The sequence below is a fragment of the Chiloscyllium plagiosum genome, unplaced genomic scaffold (genome assembly GCF_037043375.1).
Source record: "Chiloscyllium plagiosum isolate Xiang-an unplaced genomic scaffold, Cpla_swu_hap1 HiC_scaffold_37, whole genome shotgun sequence".
In the NCBI taxonomy this organism is placed as follows: Eukaryota; Metazoa; Chordata; class Chondrichthyes; order Orectolobiformes; family Hemiscylliidae; genus Chiloscyllium; species Chiloscyllium plagiosum.
This window is the reverse complement of record NW_028270175.1, coordinates 42,807,566-42,822,930: the sequence shown is the minus strand read 5'-3', so window position 1 is coordinate 42,822,930 and position 15,365 is coordinate 42,807,566. Positions and strand designations below refer to the sequence as shown.

Below are 15,365 nucleotides of genomic sequence, written 5' to 3'. Positions count from 1 at the left end.
CTGTTAGCATCATTGAAGACAGAAACAGACAACATTTCGAGTCTGTCTCCAAAGAAGATTACACCAGAAACTTCCTGGCTCATATGTGCCATAGAGGTTTTAGTTCTCATCTAAGAGGGCAGGCAGGGCTGTGGTTTAGTGTCTTACCCAAGAGATGGCAACACTGACAGGGAGCATTACCATACTAGTGCATTGGGGATATCAGCCTAGATTGGATAGTCAAGTTGCTGAAATTGGACTTCAATCCATAGCTGTCTGACACAGGTTAGTATGTCACCCCTGGCCAATGGCTGACACCAAGCTATTGATAAGTTAAGCTAATATTTCAATTTCACTTCAAAGGTCTTTTATTTTTAAAAGATCATTTTGCATTACGTTCAAGGACTGCACTGAGGTAAGGCTTCAAACAATCATTCTGTGATATAATAAAACTCCAAGTACAAAGCAATAGGTGCAAAGTGCAGTGTGGAATAATGTACGAATCATTAGATTAGATCTTTAAGTTATCAAGATTCATCGTCAAAGCTTTCTGAGTTTCTTAATTGTGCAGATGAGATCAGTCTAATTTCTGTTCATTACTGAAGGAATGCTGAATTGTCAGAGAATTTGGCTTGTGGATTTATTACTAAACTGACAGGAAAGGTTACCCCATTATCTGTCATATTGGGTTGCCTTGTGATGTTTTGTGGCACACCGAATAGGGCCAGGTTTTACCTGATGGGCTCACAATTTGATCCCATTTATTCTCCTTGAAACACACAGGACTCATTAAACATGGTGTCATTCAAAACCATTTCTCCATGTCCTATTTTTAACCAAATCCACATCACTATAACCTGTGGTAACAGACATGGAACAGTCCCTCTTCCGGAGTTACACTGGCACAATCCCCCACCTTTTCCTCCGCAACATTGATGACTGTATTTGCACCACCCTGTGCTCATCAACTTCACCAACACCTTCCACCCTGACCTCAATTTCACATGTACATCTCTGACAACTCCATCCCTCCTGTTCCTGGACCTTTCCATCTCTGTCTCCAGCGACCAACTCAACAGAGTCATCTATTTTAAAGCCACTGATTGCGACAGCTACCTTGGCTACACCTCTTCACACCAACAACCCTCCCACCAACCCCAACCCTCCCACCTCCCCACACACCTCGAGTAAAAACGTGATCCCTTACTCCCAATTTCTCTGAAGTATCTGCTCCCAGGAGTATCAATTCCACTCCTGGACATGGCAGATGTCCGCCTATTTCAAGGACTGAATAGACAAAGAACTAGCCATTTGGTTATTTCCAATGTGATCAACAATGCTCTCCATCACATACCCTCCATCCCCTGCACCTCTGCCAGTGAACCCCACCCCTCCAACCACAAGGATAGAATCCCTGAATCCTCACCTATCACCCCACAAATCTCTGGATACAGCACATTATCCTCTGCCGTTTTTTCCACCTGCAGTCATAGCATCATAGAGATATACAGCATGGAAACAGACCCTTCAGTCCAACCCATCCATGCTGACTAGGTATTCCAACCTAATCTAGTCCCACCTGCCAGCACTCGGCCCATATCCCTCCAAACCCTTCCTATTCATATACCCATTCAGATGCCTTTTAAATGTTGCAATTGTACCAGCCTCCACCACTTCCTCTGGCATCTCATTCCATACACGTACCACCCTCTGTGTCGAAAAGTTGCCCCTTTGGCCTCTTTTCTATCTTTCCCCTCTCACCCTAAACCTATACCCTCCAGTTCTGGACTCCCTCCACCCCAGGAAAGAGACTTTGTCTATTTATCCTATCCATGTCCCTCATGACCTTATAAACCTCTATAAGGTCACCCCTCAGCCTCTGATGCTCCAGGGAAAACAGCCCCAGCCTGGTCAGCCTCTCCCGATAGCTGAAATTCTCTAACCCTGGCAACATCCTTGTAAATGTTTTCTGAACCCTTTCAGGTTTTACAACATCCTTCCGATAGGAAGGAGACCAGAATTGCACGCAATATTCCAAAAGTGGCCGAACCAATGCCCTGTACAGCTGCAACATGACCTCCCAACTCCTGTACTCAATATTCTGACCAATAAAGGAAAGCATATCAAACGCCGCCTTCACTATCCTATCTACCTGCGACTCCACTTTCAAGGAGCTATGAATCTGCACTCCAAGGTCTCTTCGTTCAACAACACTCCCTAGGACCTTACCATTAAGTGTATAAGTCCTGCTAAGATTTGCTTTCCCAAAATGCAGCACCTCCCATTTATCTAAATTAAACTCCATCTGCCACTCCTCAGCCCATTGGCCCACCTGATCAAGATCCCATTGTAATCTGAGGTGTCTACTACACCTCCAATTTTGGTGTCATCTGCAAACTTACTAAGTATACCTCATGTTCACGTCCAAATCATTTATATAAATGACAAAAGATAGTGGACCCAGCACCGATCCTTGTGGCACTCTACTGGTCACAGGCCTCTCGTCTGAAAAACATCCCTCCACCACCACCCTCTGTCTTCTACTTTTGAGCCAGTTCTGTATCCAAATGGCTAGTTCTTCCTGTATTTCATGAGATCTGATCAGGTCCTAGGGATTTATCCACTTATGTGTTTCAAGACTTCCAGCACTTGCTCCTCTGTAATATGGACACTTTTCAAGATGCCACCATTTATTTCCCTACATTCTATATGTTCCATGTCCTTCTCCACAGTAAATACTGATGCAAAATACTTGTTTAGTGTCTCCCCCATCTCATGTGGCTCCACACAAAGGCCGTCTTGCTGATCTTTGAGGGGCACTATTCTCTCCCTAGTTACCCTTTTGTCCTTAATGTATTTTTTAAAGACCCTTTGGCTTGTCCTTAACTTTTTTTGCCAAAGTATCCCATGTCCCCTTTTTTGCCCTCCTTATTTCTCTCTTCAGTATATTCCTACTGCCTTTATACTCTTTTATGGATTCATTTCAACTAACTTGATGATACCTGACACATGCTTCCTTCTTTTTCTTAATAAACCCTCAATTTCTTTAGTCATCCAGTATTCCCTATACCTACCAGCCTTTCCTTTCACCCTGACAGGAATATACTGTGTCTGGATTCTTGTTATTTCATTTCTGAAGGCTTCCCATTTTCCAGCCGTTCCTTTACCTACGAACATCTGCCTCCACTCAGCTTTAGGAAGTTCTTGCCTAATACCATCAAAATTGGCCTTCGTCCAATTTAGAACTTCAACTTTTAGATCTGGTTTATCCTTTTCCATCACTATTTTAAAACTAATACAACTATGGTTGCTGGCCCAAAGTGCTTCCCCACTGTCACCTCAGTCACCTGCCTCAGTCATCTTATTTCCCAAGATTAGGTTCAGTTTTGCACCTTCTCTAGTCGGTACATCCACATATTGAATCAGAAAATGTTTTTGTACACACTTAATAAATTTCTATTCGTCTAAACTCTTTACACTATGGCAGTCCCAGTCTATGTTTGGAAAACTAAAATCCCCTACCATAACCATCCTATTATTTATTCTTGCAGATAACTGAGATCTCCTTACAAATTTGTTTTTTAATTTCCTGCTGACTATTTGGGGGTTTATAGTACAATCCCAATAAGGTGATCATCCCTTTCTTATTTCTCAGTTCAAACCAACTAACTTCCCTGGATGTATTTCCAAGAATATCCTCCTTCAGAACTGCTGTAATGCTATCCCTTATCAAAAATCCACCTCCTCTGTTGCCTCCCTTTCTATCCTTCCTGGAACATTAAGCTGCCAGCCCTGTCCATCTCTGAGCCACATTTCTGTAATTGCTATGATATCCCAGTCCCATGTTTCTAACCATGCCCTGAGTTCATCTGCCTTCCCCGTTAGGCCTCTTGCATTGAAATAAATGCAGTTTCATTTATCAGTCCTATCTAGTGCTCTGCTTTGTGCCTGCCTGCTCTGACTGTTTGACTTAATCGTTTTCTCAACTGTACCAGTCTCCGATTAATCTCATTCCTCAGCTCGAGTAAATCTCCCTGCCAGTATATTAGTCCCCTTCCAATATAGATGCAATCTATCCTTCTTGTATGGGTCACTTCGACCCCAGAAGAGATTCCAATGATCCAAAACTGTGAATTCTTCTCCTGTACACCAGTTCCTCAGCCATGCATTCATCTGCTCTATCCTCCTATTCCTGCCCTCACTAGCTCAGAACACCTGAGTAATCCCAGATATTACTACTCTCGAGAATCTCCTTTTTAAATTTCTGCCTAACTTTCTATATTCTCCCTTCAGAATTTCATCCTTTTTCCTTTCCTATGTCATTGGTTCCAATGTGTACAATGACCTCCTGCTTGAGAACATTCTGCACCGTCTCTGAGAGATCATCGATCCTGGCACCAGGGAGGCAACACGCCATTCCGATTTTTCACTGCTCTCCACAGAAATGTCTGTCTGTACCTCAGACTGAGAGAGTCCCCAAACACAATTGATCTCTTGGAACCCGCCATACCCCTTATTGCACTAGAGCCAGTCTTGATACCAGAAACTTGGCTGTTCGTGCTTCATTCCCCTGTGAATCCATCACCCCCTATATTTTCCAAAACAGCATACTTGTTTGAAATGGGGATAGCCACAGAGGATTCCTGCATGACCTGCCTACCTCTCTTACCTTTCCTGGAGATAACCCATCTATGACTGTATCTGCAAGTTTTCTCCCTTCCTTTAACTGCCATCCATCACATCCTCTTGTAGGTTCCTCATTGCCTCTAACTGTCTCTCTAACTGGTCCATTCAATCTGGTAGGATTCACAACCAATGGCATTTATTGCAGATACAATCCTCCGTATGTAAACTCTCCCTGAACTCCCACATCCGACAAGAAGGGCCATTTTTGCTTCTTTCAGTCAACAGACCCAGAAAATAGTGTTGTCTTATTCCTCTATAAAACACTGCCCCAGGCTAACTTAATATTTACAGCTTATATTTTGAAGTTTAATCAAGAGGTATATCTCAAATAAAACATAAAATAAAGAAACAACACTCCCTACTCACTACTGCAGACTTACTGTAAGGCCACATTTAAAAATATTCACTTATCTGTTTCTGTGCTGTGACCTCTCCCAAGCAGGTTCCTCCAGTCAGATCCCACCACCAAAAATATATTTCCCTCCCCACCCTATCTGCCTTCCACAGAGACCATTCCCTCGGAGACTCCCTCATTAAGTTCACATCCCCCACCAACCCACCCTCCACACCCAGTATCTTTCTCTTCCACCCAACGAGGCGCAAACCTGCAACCACACCTGCCCCCTTCGCTTCCGTCCAAGGCCCCAGAGGATCATTTCAAATCTGGCGGAGATTTTTTGCACATCGACCTGTCTCACCTACTCCATCCATTACTCTTGATGTGATCTCCTCTACCAGAGTGGATCAGGGAACATCTCTGGTCTGCTCACACCAAATGAGCCTGTCACTCTGTGGCCAATCACTTCAACTCCCCCACAGACATACAATTCCTGGGCCTCCTCCACCAAGTCAAAGCCACTGGCCAACTAGAGGAAGAACGCCTCCTCTTCTGCTTTGGGACCCAACAACCACACGCCATCAACATTGACTTCACCAATTTCCAAATCTATCCTCCCTCCACCTCATCACAAATCCAACCCTCCAACTCTACACCGCTCTCTTGACCTGTCCCACCTGTCCATTCTCCTTCCCACCAATCCGCTCCACCGACTCCACTAACCTATCACAATTACCTCCCACCTGCATCCAACTATCACTATCCCACCTACTTTCCTCCCAGCCCCACCCATCCCCTTATTTATCTCTCGGCTCCCTGTGCCCTCCATATTCCTGATGAATGGCTTATGCTCAAAACATCGACCCTTCTCCTCAAATGATGCCTGACTGGTGGGGCTTTTCCAGCATCACACTTTTTGACTCTGACTCTCCAGTATCTACAGTCCTCACTTTTTCCTAACATGCTCTCTGACCTTTGTGAGCTCTAAGTAGGACTTAAAGTTCTACACCATGTCATACATTCAGGTCAAAGTGCAGAACCACCATCAATTCGTCAACATCCAGCAGAAAGGTTTGTTTCCATGTCTGGTCTCTTAATGAAATATGGCTAGTGACTTGGAGGAGGCAGTGGCATCCTGATAATGTTCTGGGCAGCAAACACAGAAAATGCTGGAGAAACTCCGCAGATCTCTTAGCATCATTGAAGACAGAAACAGACAACATTTTGAGTCTGTCTCCAAAGAAGATTACACCAGAAACTTCCTGGCTCATATATGCCATAGAGGTTTTAGCTCTCATCTAAGAGGGCAGGCAGGGCTGTGGTTTAGTGTCTTACCCAAGAGATGGCAACACTGACAGAGAGCATTACCATACTAGTGCATTGGGGATGTCAGCCTAGATTGGATAGTCAAGTTGCTGAAATTGGACTTCAATCCATAGCTGTCTGAAATATTTTTAAAAAAATCCTTCTCTGTTTGTCTGTAGTTGCCTTTCATATCTCTTGGCACTTTATCTGGAGACGTTTTATGAATGCTGTTATTACATACTCTCTCCTGTTCCTTGCTGCTGTTGTCTTTTGAGATGTTTGCATGTACTCACTGTTATGCCAATCTCTTACAATTTGTTATGATTTCAGCTCTTGTTATCCTCTGTTACAACAGCACAGGATGGATCCCAGAATGAAATCAGGCTTGATAGATCATATTTATTTGCGTTTAATTTGTTAATATGCTTAAGCAATGGAAATATATTCACATGAGCCTTCAGATTTTCTAACTACAGCAGTTTATTAGACAAACTAAGTAATAAAAATAATGAACAATCTCTAAGTTTATATAACAGAGCGCTGTCTAAATACATAGTTAAACATAGCTTCAAGCTGTTTCCCGGACACTGTCCATGACAGAGGTTCAAGCCCAGAGAAATTAAACCCTGATCTCAATCCCTTGTTTGCATTCTCTTTAACTGACTCCTGACAGTTTTCACACAATTTGAGTCTTTGCCAAATCTGTTGACATGAACTTTTCAGATAGCCTAAATTTCCTCAGAGCTAATAACCTACAGACTTCTAACAAAACTCTTGTAGCTTAAAAGTTGTTCAAATTCAAGCTATCTACCGAATTGAACTTCACTGGAATTTTCATCCAGGGACAAACTAAACTGGCTTCTGAATTCAACCCACATGTATTTGGAACTAAATTTAAAAACTAATCTTGGTCATCAAAAATTCTTTTAAATTAAAGTTCATGGTGTTAATGTTGACTTTACTTGTCACGATCTAACAGTATTACCATTATTCCATGAATACTATGCTCAGTTGTGTCCTCCCTGTAAAATATTGTATTTAAATCACTGATCCACAAGAACACTCTACATAGAAGTAGTCTGCATCTGTTTTGAAATCCAATTTCTAGAATGGTGTTAACTTACACAAATTATTTAATTTTTATCGTACTCTCCTCCCTTCCCCCAAAGAATGATCCTCAATACCCTGGTACATCTCATCACATTAGGTATGCAGCCAACAACACCTACTTGACCAGGAATGTTTGCAACTCCCATATTTTCTGCTTCTTGTCCAGTTTGCTGAACCCTCTTTTTCTCTGAAGATAATCTGTCTGATTTAGATTAGATTCCCTACAGTGTGAAAACAGGCCCTTCAGCCCAACCAGTACACACCAACCCTCTGAAGAGTAACCCACTCAGACCCATCTCCCTCTGACTAATGCACCTAACACTATGGGCAATTTAACCATGGCCAATTCACCTGACCTGCACATCTTTGGACTGTGGGAGGAAACCGGAGTACCTAGAGGAAACCCACGCAGACACGGGGAGAATGTGCAAACTCCACACAGTCACCGGAGGCTGGAATCGAACCTTGGACCCTGGTGCTGTGAGGCAGCAGTGCTAACCAATGAGCCACCGTACCACCCAAAAAGAAGATTGTGCATTACAGATTTACTGTAAGTGTTCAAATTTGCCCCATGAAGGGATTGGATATCCTCTGCTGGATAATCTTGTCACCCATGCTTACCACCACAACATCAACACTACAAAATACAGCTCAATGTGTCTGGGAAAGTACTGACTTGGTGCTCTAGCTGCTTTCAATGAAGACTTGAAGTGATCCTGTGGACCTGCATTTTCCACATCTTCTGTCAGTGCTCACATTGGACCTTCAGCCACAATCAAGGATCTCTGAAAGAGCAGGGACTACTGTAATGGTGCAGACATGCTGCCACTTTGGGTAAGCCACCGAGCCACTATCTTCAGTAAATCTTCAGTGGATCCTCTTGCCTGTTGGTTGCTGAACCTTGCCTTGTGGCTCTTCAGATTATTGAGAGGGCATCATTTTCTGGACTGATGTCACCAGCATTATCATTGTTTCATTGTGTTCACATGTGGGTCCTTTGAATGTTGTTTCAAGCTCAGACGAGGGTTCTTACAGCTGCTAAACACTGTTTATTTAGGCTTCAAGCAGCATGCTCAGAGCTGTGCAAAATTCAATTCCTTAGCAGAACGTTGTAGCATTCAAACCAAAATGGATGAATTGAGAGCGTAAATAGAAATTAATAGGTATAATCTGGTAGTCTTTAACAGGCATGATACAGGATGACATGGATTAGGAATTCAATTTTGAAGGGTACAGGACATTTAGGAATCTAGCAAAATATGAAGGTTTGTGATGAAATTAGCGCAACAGAAAGTGATGACCTAAATTTATGGACTGAAGATGCAGATACTACTTAGTAGAATTGATGAATGATAAAAATAAAAAAAAATCACATGTGGGAGACTGGTGAGCAGGTTGTGTACAAATAACCATACTGTTGAGTTCGACGTAACATAAAAATAATGACAGCTTTTTAGAAAGCTGCAGTGATACACGTGGAAGAATTCTATCGACATATGGATTACATATTGATTGCATGTTATAAACATTGCAGAAAATAAAAGCCCATAGTGCAGGAGTAGCATATTGTCTTGGCTCACAGGAGGCAGAGAGTCAGTGTGAGTGAATCTTTTTCAGCTGTCAGTATGTGATAAATAAAAACCGAAACAGCAAGTGATGTCATTCAGAAACAGAAACTGAAATTGCTGGAAAATCAAAATCTTTTGGAGGGGCTCAGTGACCCTTCCTCAGAACAGACCATAGCAGGAATTGTCTGTTTATAGTGCAGAAGATAGGGTGAGGGGAGGAGTTAAGAGGTAAATGATAGGTGGGGATAGAGCATGACAAGAGAGAAGACAATTGGAAAGATAAAGGAGGGGTAGAATGGCTAGAATGGTGAATGGCTGCTAATAGAAACTGTTAGTGACTAACAATAAGTAGTGTGTAATTGCAGACTGTGATAATAAGACCTGGTCCCTTCCCAGGTTGATGCCCTCCAGCGCATCTCCTCCACTTCACACACCACTGCCCTTGAACCCTACCCCTCCCAACGCAACAAGGACAGAACCCCCCTGGTCCTCACCTTCCACCCCACCAATCTCTGAATACAACGCATCATCCATCACCACTTCTGCCACCTCCAAACGGACCCCACCACCAGAGATCTATTTCCCTCCCCACCCCTATCAGCATTCCAAAAAGACCATTCCCTCGTCAGATCCACGCACCCCCCATCAGCCCACACCCCACTCCTGGCACCTTTCCCTGCCACCGCAGGAAGTGCAAAACCTGCACCCACACCACTCCCCTCACCTCCGTCCAAGGCCCCAGGGGATCCTTCCACATCCGTCAGAAATTTACCTGTACCTCTACCAATATTATCTACTGCATCTGTTGCACCTGATGTGGTGTTCTCTACATTAGGGAGACAGGACACCTTCTTGCGGATAATTTCGGAGAACATCTCTGGGACACCCACACCCACCAACTGCACCCATCCCATGGCTGAACACTTCAACTCCCCTTCCCACTCTGTCAAGGACATGCAGATTCTGAGCCTCCTCCACCACCAAACCGTTACCACCAGACATGTGGAGGAGGAACGCCTCCTATCCCGCACTGGGTCCCTGTAACCACACGGGATAAATGTGGATTTTAACAGCTGCTTCATTTCCCCTCCCCCCACATTATCCCAGTCCCAAGCCTCCAACCCGGCACCGCACTCCAGACCTGTCCATCACTCCCCCCTCTGATATCACCTTCTCCTTCACCTTCATCCAAATATTACAGTCCCAACTACCTTCTCCCCCACCACACCCTCCCTCCTATTTTTCCCTCAGCCCGACCCACTAGCCTCATTCCTGATGAAGGGCTTATGCTTGAAACGTTGATTCTCCTGCTCCTCGGATACTTCTTGACCTGCTGTGCTTTTCCAGCACGACACTCTCAACTCTGATCTCCAGCATCTGCAGTCCTCACTGTCTCCTACACAAGTAGGGAGGTTGTATTTCAGTTATATGTAACAATAGTGGGACTGCACCTGGAGCACTGTGTACAGTATTGGTCACCTTGTTTGAGGAAGGAATGTTTTGCAGGCAGAGCAGAGAAAGTTTGCTCATCTCATGCCTGAAATGAGTGGGTTGACTGATGAAGAAGAGTTGAACAAGTTAGATTATATCCAATAGAGTTTCGAAGAGTAGGAAGTGACTTGATTAAAACATATTAGACATGTTTAGAACATATAGGACATAAAACATATATAGAAAACAGGAGCAGGAGTATGCCATTGGGGCTTCAAGCCTGCCCAACCATTCAGTAGGATCATGGCTGACTATCCAGCAGTGTGCCTTCTTCCCCTTTCTCCTCATACAATTCTTAGGATTAAAGAAATCAAATAGTATCTAACTCCTCCTTGAAAACATTGTGTTTTGGCCTCAATCACTATTTGTGGTAGTGAATTCCACAGGCTCACCATTCATTAAGTGAAGAAAGTTCCCCTCATTTCAGCCCTTAATGGCCTACACTGCCCCCCCCCCCCTCCCCCACCCCCCAATCCTTGGACTGTGGAAGCTGTTCTGGACTTTCTGGTCATCAGGAAGACCATCCTTGCATTTACTCTGTCCAGTCCTGTTAGAATTTTATGAGTTTCTAAAGATTCTCTCCTCATTCCTCAAAACTCCAGTGAATACAGCCCTCACCATTCCAGTCTCTCTTCATACGTCATTACTATCATCCCAGGTATCAGTTTGTTAAACTGTTGTTGTAATCCCTCCATAACCAGGTCATCCTTCCTCAGATGAACGAGACCAAAACTATATGCAATATGTCTCACTGAGGCCCTGTTGTTGTAGGTTCCCATAATCTTTCCAGACCATAGTGCTGCTCTGTCATTAGGGAGAGACAGTTGGTGGTGATTTAACCTGAGGGCCACCACACCTCCAGTGAGGTGAGAAGGAGAGTCCTTCATGGTAACCTCAGTCAGTGTGGGGCTTAAACCTATGCTGTTGGCATCGCACTGCTTCACCAACCAACTATCCAGTAAAATGAGCTAAACTGTCACCCCTTCCCCCCCAGGCCCTGTACAATTGCAGCAAGACATATATTCGAATCCTCTCATTATGAAAACCAACAAACCATTTGCTGCCTTCGCTGCCTGAGAAGTGAAATTTTGAGAGGCCTGGACAGGGTAAGTAAGGAGGGACTATTTCATCTTATGGGAGAATCTAGAACTAAGATTCACTTTAAAAATCAGAGCTTGCCCATTAACCACAGGTGAGGTGTTTTTTTCTGAGGCTCTGGAATCCTACTTGAAAAAGTAGTGGCAGCAGAGTCTTTGAATATTTTAAAACAGGCATAGATGGATTCTTTGAGGAGAAAGTGAGGTCTGCAGATGCTGGAGATCAGAGATGGAAATGTGTTGCTGGAAAAGCGCAGCAGGTCAGGCAGCATCTAGGGAAGAGGAGAATCGACGTTTCGGGCATTAGCCCTTCTTCAGGAAATGCCCGAAACGTCGATTCTCCTCTTCCCTAGATGCTGCCTGACCTGCTGCGCTTTTCCAGCAACACATTTCCATCATAGATGGATTCTTGTCAAGCAAGGGGATAAAGTTATCAGGAGGTTGGAAATGTGAATTTGAGATGACAGACACATCAGCCTGTTACAGAGCAGGTTCAAGGGGCTGAATGGCCTACTCTCTTTAATTTTATGTTAATATGTCAGTTCAATACCAATAACACTGCCCAGGAACAAAACGTTGTTTATTACCCAAAGTAATCAGGCTGTGGCTAACTATTCAAGTTGTGATGTATATTCTGTAATTTCAATTGAAAATGAGCTATGTCATAATCTCTGTCCACCCAGTAGTAGTATAATTTGGCAGAACACCAAAATATGTGTTAAAATGGGCTTGATCGGCAAATGTGATTATCACCATTTTCAAATAATTATTCGAGGTTTGAAATTAAAGTTGTCCACAAAGATTTAAACTGAGTACCTAATTGGTCTCCTGAAGGAATTGTATTGAAACCGATATTCTGTCACAACTGGCCAAGAGGATTAAGTAGCTTAGAGCCTTATTGGTTTTGGCGTGGCCTGCAGTATAACTGACAGCCGACTTTGCATAGACAAGGCAACTGCTTTTTTGCAAATGAATCAAGTTCTGTTTTCATTTGATTGGATTGCAGGATTTTGTGTGTTGCTGCAGGGTATGATCATCACAATCTGAGATTCAGTCTATTTTTCATGTAAATGGAAACCAGTGGTCATAAATTGGGAGTGCTGTTTGTGGTGATTGAATCCGTCAGATTCAGTTTTTGTTTCATGGCCATCACGTTCTGAAATTCTTGCCATTTTCTGCAGAAAGTTGAACTCACTAGAATTATTCATGTTCTGAAAACAAACCAATGATTTGCACTGCTCGCTTAGTGGATATTTGTATGGCTACAGTTCTCCCCCTTTGTTCAATGCAGATTGTGAAACAGCCTATTTGTTTAAGCAAGTCTGTCCAGCAGTGTTGTGCCTTATCACTCATTATCTTATTCTGACACTGTTTTTAACTCTCCCTACAAATCTGATTCTTCCTTTGTGTTATTTTCCATGGATCCACTTCTGCAGAAAATCTCAAGGATGCTCTATTGGGCAACCAAACTCCATCCTTACCCAACATGTAGCCCCCACACACTTTTTCAACACTGATCACTATTGTAGTAAAAAGTGACAATGCAGGGCAAGTCTTTCCCGAGCTGAGTGGTTCCAGATTTGCTGTCATGCCCCACATTTAGTTCAACTGTGATCAGCTATTCTTTCAGTGGGTCACTAATGTCCTCTAGCAAGGGAAACTGCCATGCTTACCTGGTCTGTCTGACGTGTGACTCCAGATCTAAAGCTATGTGATTGACTTTTAATTGCCCTAGGGATGGGCAATAAATGCGAGCCTGGCCAATAACACCCTCATCCTGTGAATGAACTTTAAAAAAAACTTGGACCTATAAACTAACATAAGCAATTTGAAAGACAAATGGTATTACGGCCTTTGTTTCAAGTGTGGCCTCACCAACGTTCTGTACAATTTCAAAATAACTTCCCAACTTCTATGTTCCAACAATTGACACAACGTAGCAATGTGGACCCAGCTTGGACCACATTGAATTTTGTTGAAATGGGCAGGAATGTGTGATACTTAGAACATGCAATCCCTACCATGTGGAAACAGGCCATTTGGCCCAACAAATCCATACCAATCCTCTGAAGAGAGACCCATTCCTCCTCCCTATTACATTTACTCCTAACTAATGCACATCCCTGAACACTATGGGGAATTTAGTATGGCCAATTCACCTAACCTGCATATCTTTGGACTGTGGGAGGAAACTGGAGTACCCAAAGGACACTTATGCAGAAATGGGGAGAATGTGCAAACTCCAAAAGACAGTTATCCGAGGCTGGGTCCCTGGTGCTGTGAGACAGCAGTGCCAGCCACTGTGCCACCTTGATAGAGGCTTGGCAAAGCCAAAAGATTACGAGGTCAGTCAGATTGTGAAGAATATTGCACAAGCCTCAGCTATAACCTTCCCTTAATCACAACTATGATCAGCAACAGTAAGAATCCCACACAGGTGGTGTTTAAAGGGACCCCCGACGTTCAGCTGAGTGGCTGGCTGATTTTCACTGGCTCTGCCTGTGTGTTCAAGAGTTGAAAGAATTTTTCACTCTTATTCTGAGCAGGTTGGACAGATTTAATGCAGGGATGATGTTTTCCAGCTGGAGGGGTCACTGTATAATGATAGTTGGTAGATCAGTTAGGACTAAGATGAGAAATTTCTTCACCCAGACGACGGTGAACCTATGGAACTCTTCATCGTGGAAAGTTACGGAGGCGAAGTCATTGAGTGTGTTTCAGAAGAAATAGCTTTCTAGTGGGTAAAGATGTCACCGGGTATGGGGAAAGAGGAGGAGTATCGTGTTAAGATGGAAGATCAGCTGTGATCATCTTCAATGGTGCAGAGGGTTCAGTGGGCCAAATGACCTACTTCTATTACTAGATTTCTATGTTTAATCGGGTAGATTTTCTGCTGGCCATACAGTTGTTGTTCCAGTGTAAGTAGGAGTTGTGCATGGAAAGCCTGTAGAATCTCCATGAGAGCAGACTCTCAAGGAATTGACTGGGAAATAGGAATTGCCCAGTGGAGAACTCTAAATGTCTGGAACCCTCTGAAAGGCTTTATAAAAGTCAAATATTTTGGAAGAGTTTACAATAAATAAAAAGTTACTCAGAAAAAGTTAGCCTAAGTTAGACTCGCGATATGAATACTGTGGCTACAAGAGCAGGTCAGAGCAGGTCAGGAATGCTGCAGCAAGTAACTCACCTCCTCACTCCTTGAAGTGTGTCCACCATCTACAAAGCACAAGCCAGGAGTGTGATGGAATATTCCTCACTTGCCTGAATGTTATTCTCTCATGGGATTTGTATAACTTCCCAGGATGAGGGAAAGAATGATTCTTCAGTGAGGCTAATGGGATAATGGAGGTTACTGGGAGATTTGCAGATTAAAGAAGCTGTAAGGTTATTGCTGGGGAAAGGAAATGGTATTAAGTTTGTAAACAAAGAAATACTCAGCTAACAAGGAGCCAGGAAGATTTAAAGAGTGACACATTCTTCATGAATGTGGAATTTCAAGCTTAAGGCTGCATACATTTAGGAATATTAGAAAGGTAAAAATATAATGAATGCCGATTCAAAGGAACACTGTCAATTGTTAAATTTAAACCTGAGTTTGAGATCTGACAAGGAGTATACAAGGTTGTAATTACCCACTTAAAATATTCCAGCTTTGTGAATATGCAATGGAAGTCCATTTGCTGTGATCTTTGGAGGCTGTGGAACATGTGTTCAGTGTGATAGCGTTTTGTGTGTAGAAGCGTATGTCAGTTATTTTGGAAAAAAAAGATGCTGCTATATATATCTTTTGCC

General features: G+C 43.2%; 1 protein-coding gene across 2 annotated transcripts in view; it reads left to right on the top strand.

Moving 5' to 3' along the window:
* Nucleotides 1-15,365, top strand: part of LOC122540177 (ephrin type-A receptor 8) — a 530,533-nt gene that overhangs the window by 429,084 nt on the left and 86,084 nt on the right. The window lies entirely within an intron of this gene.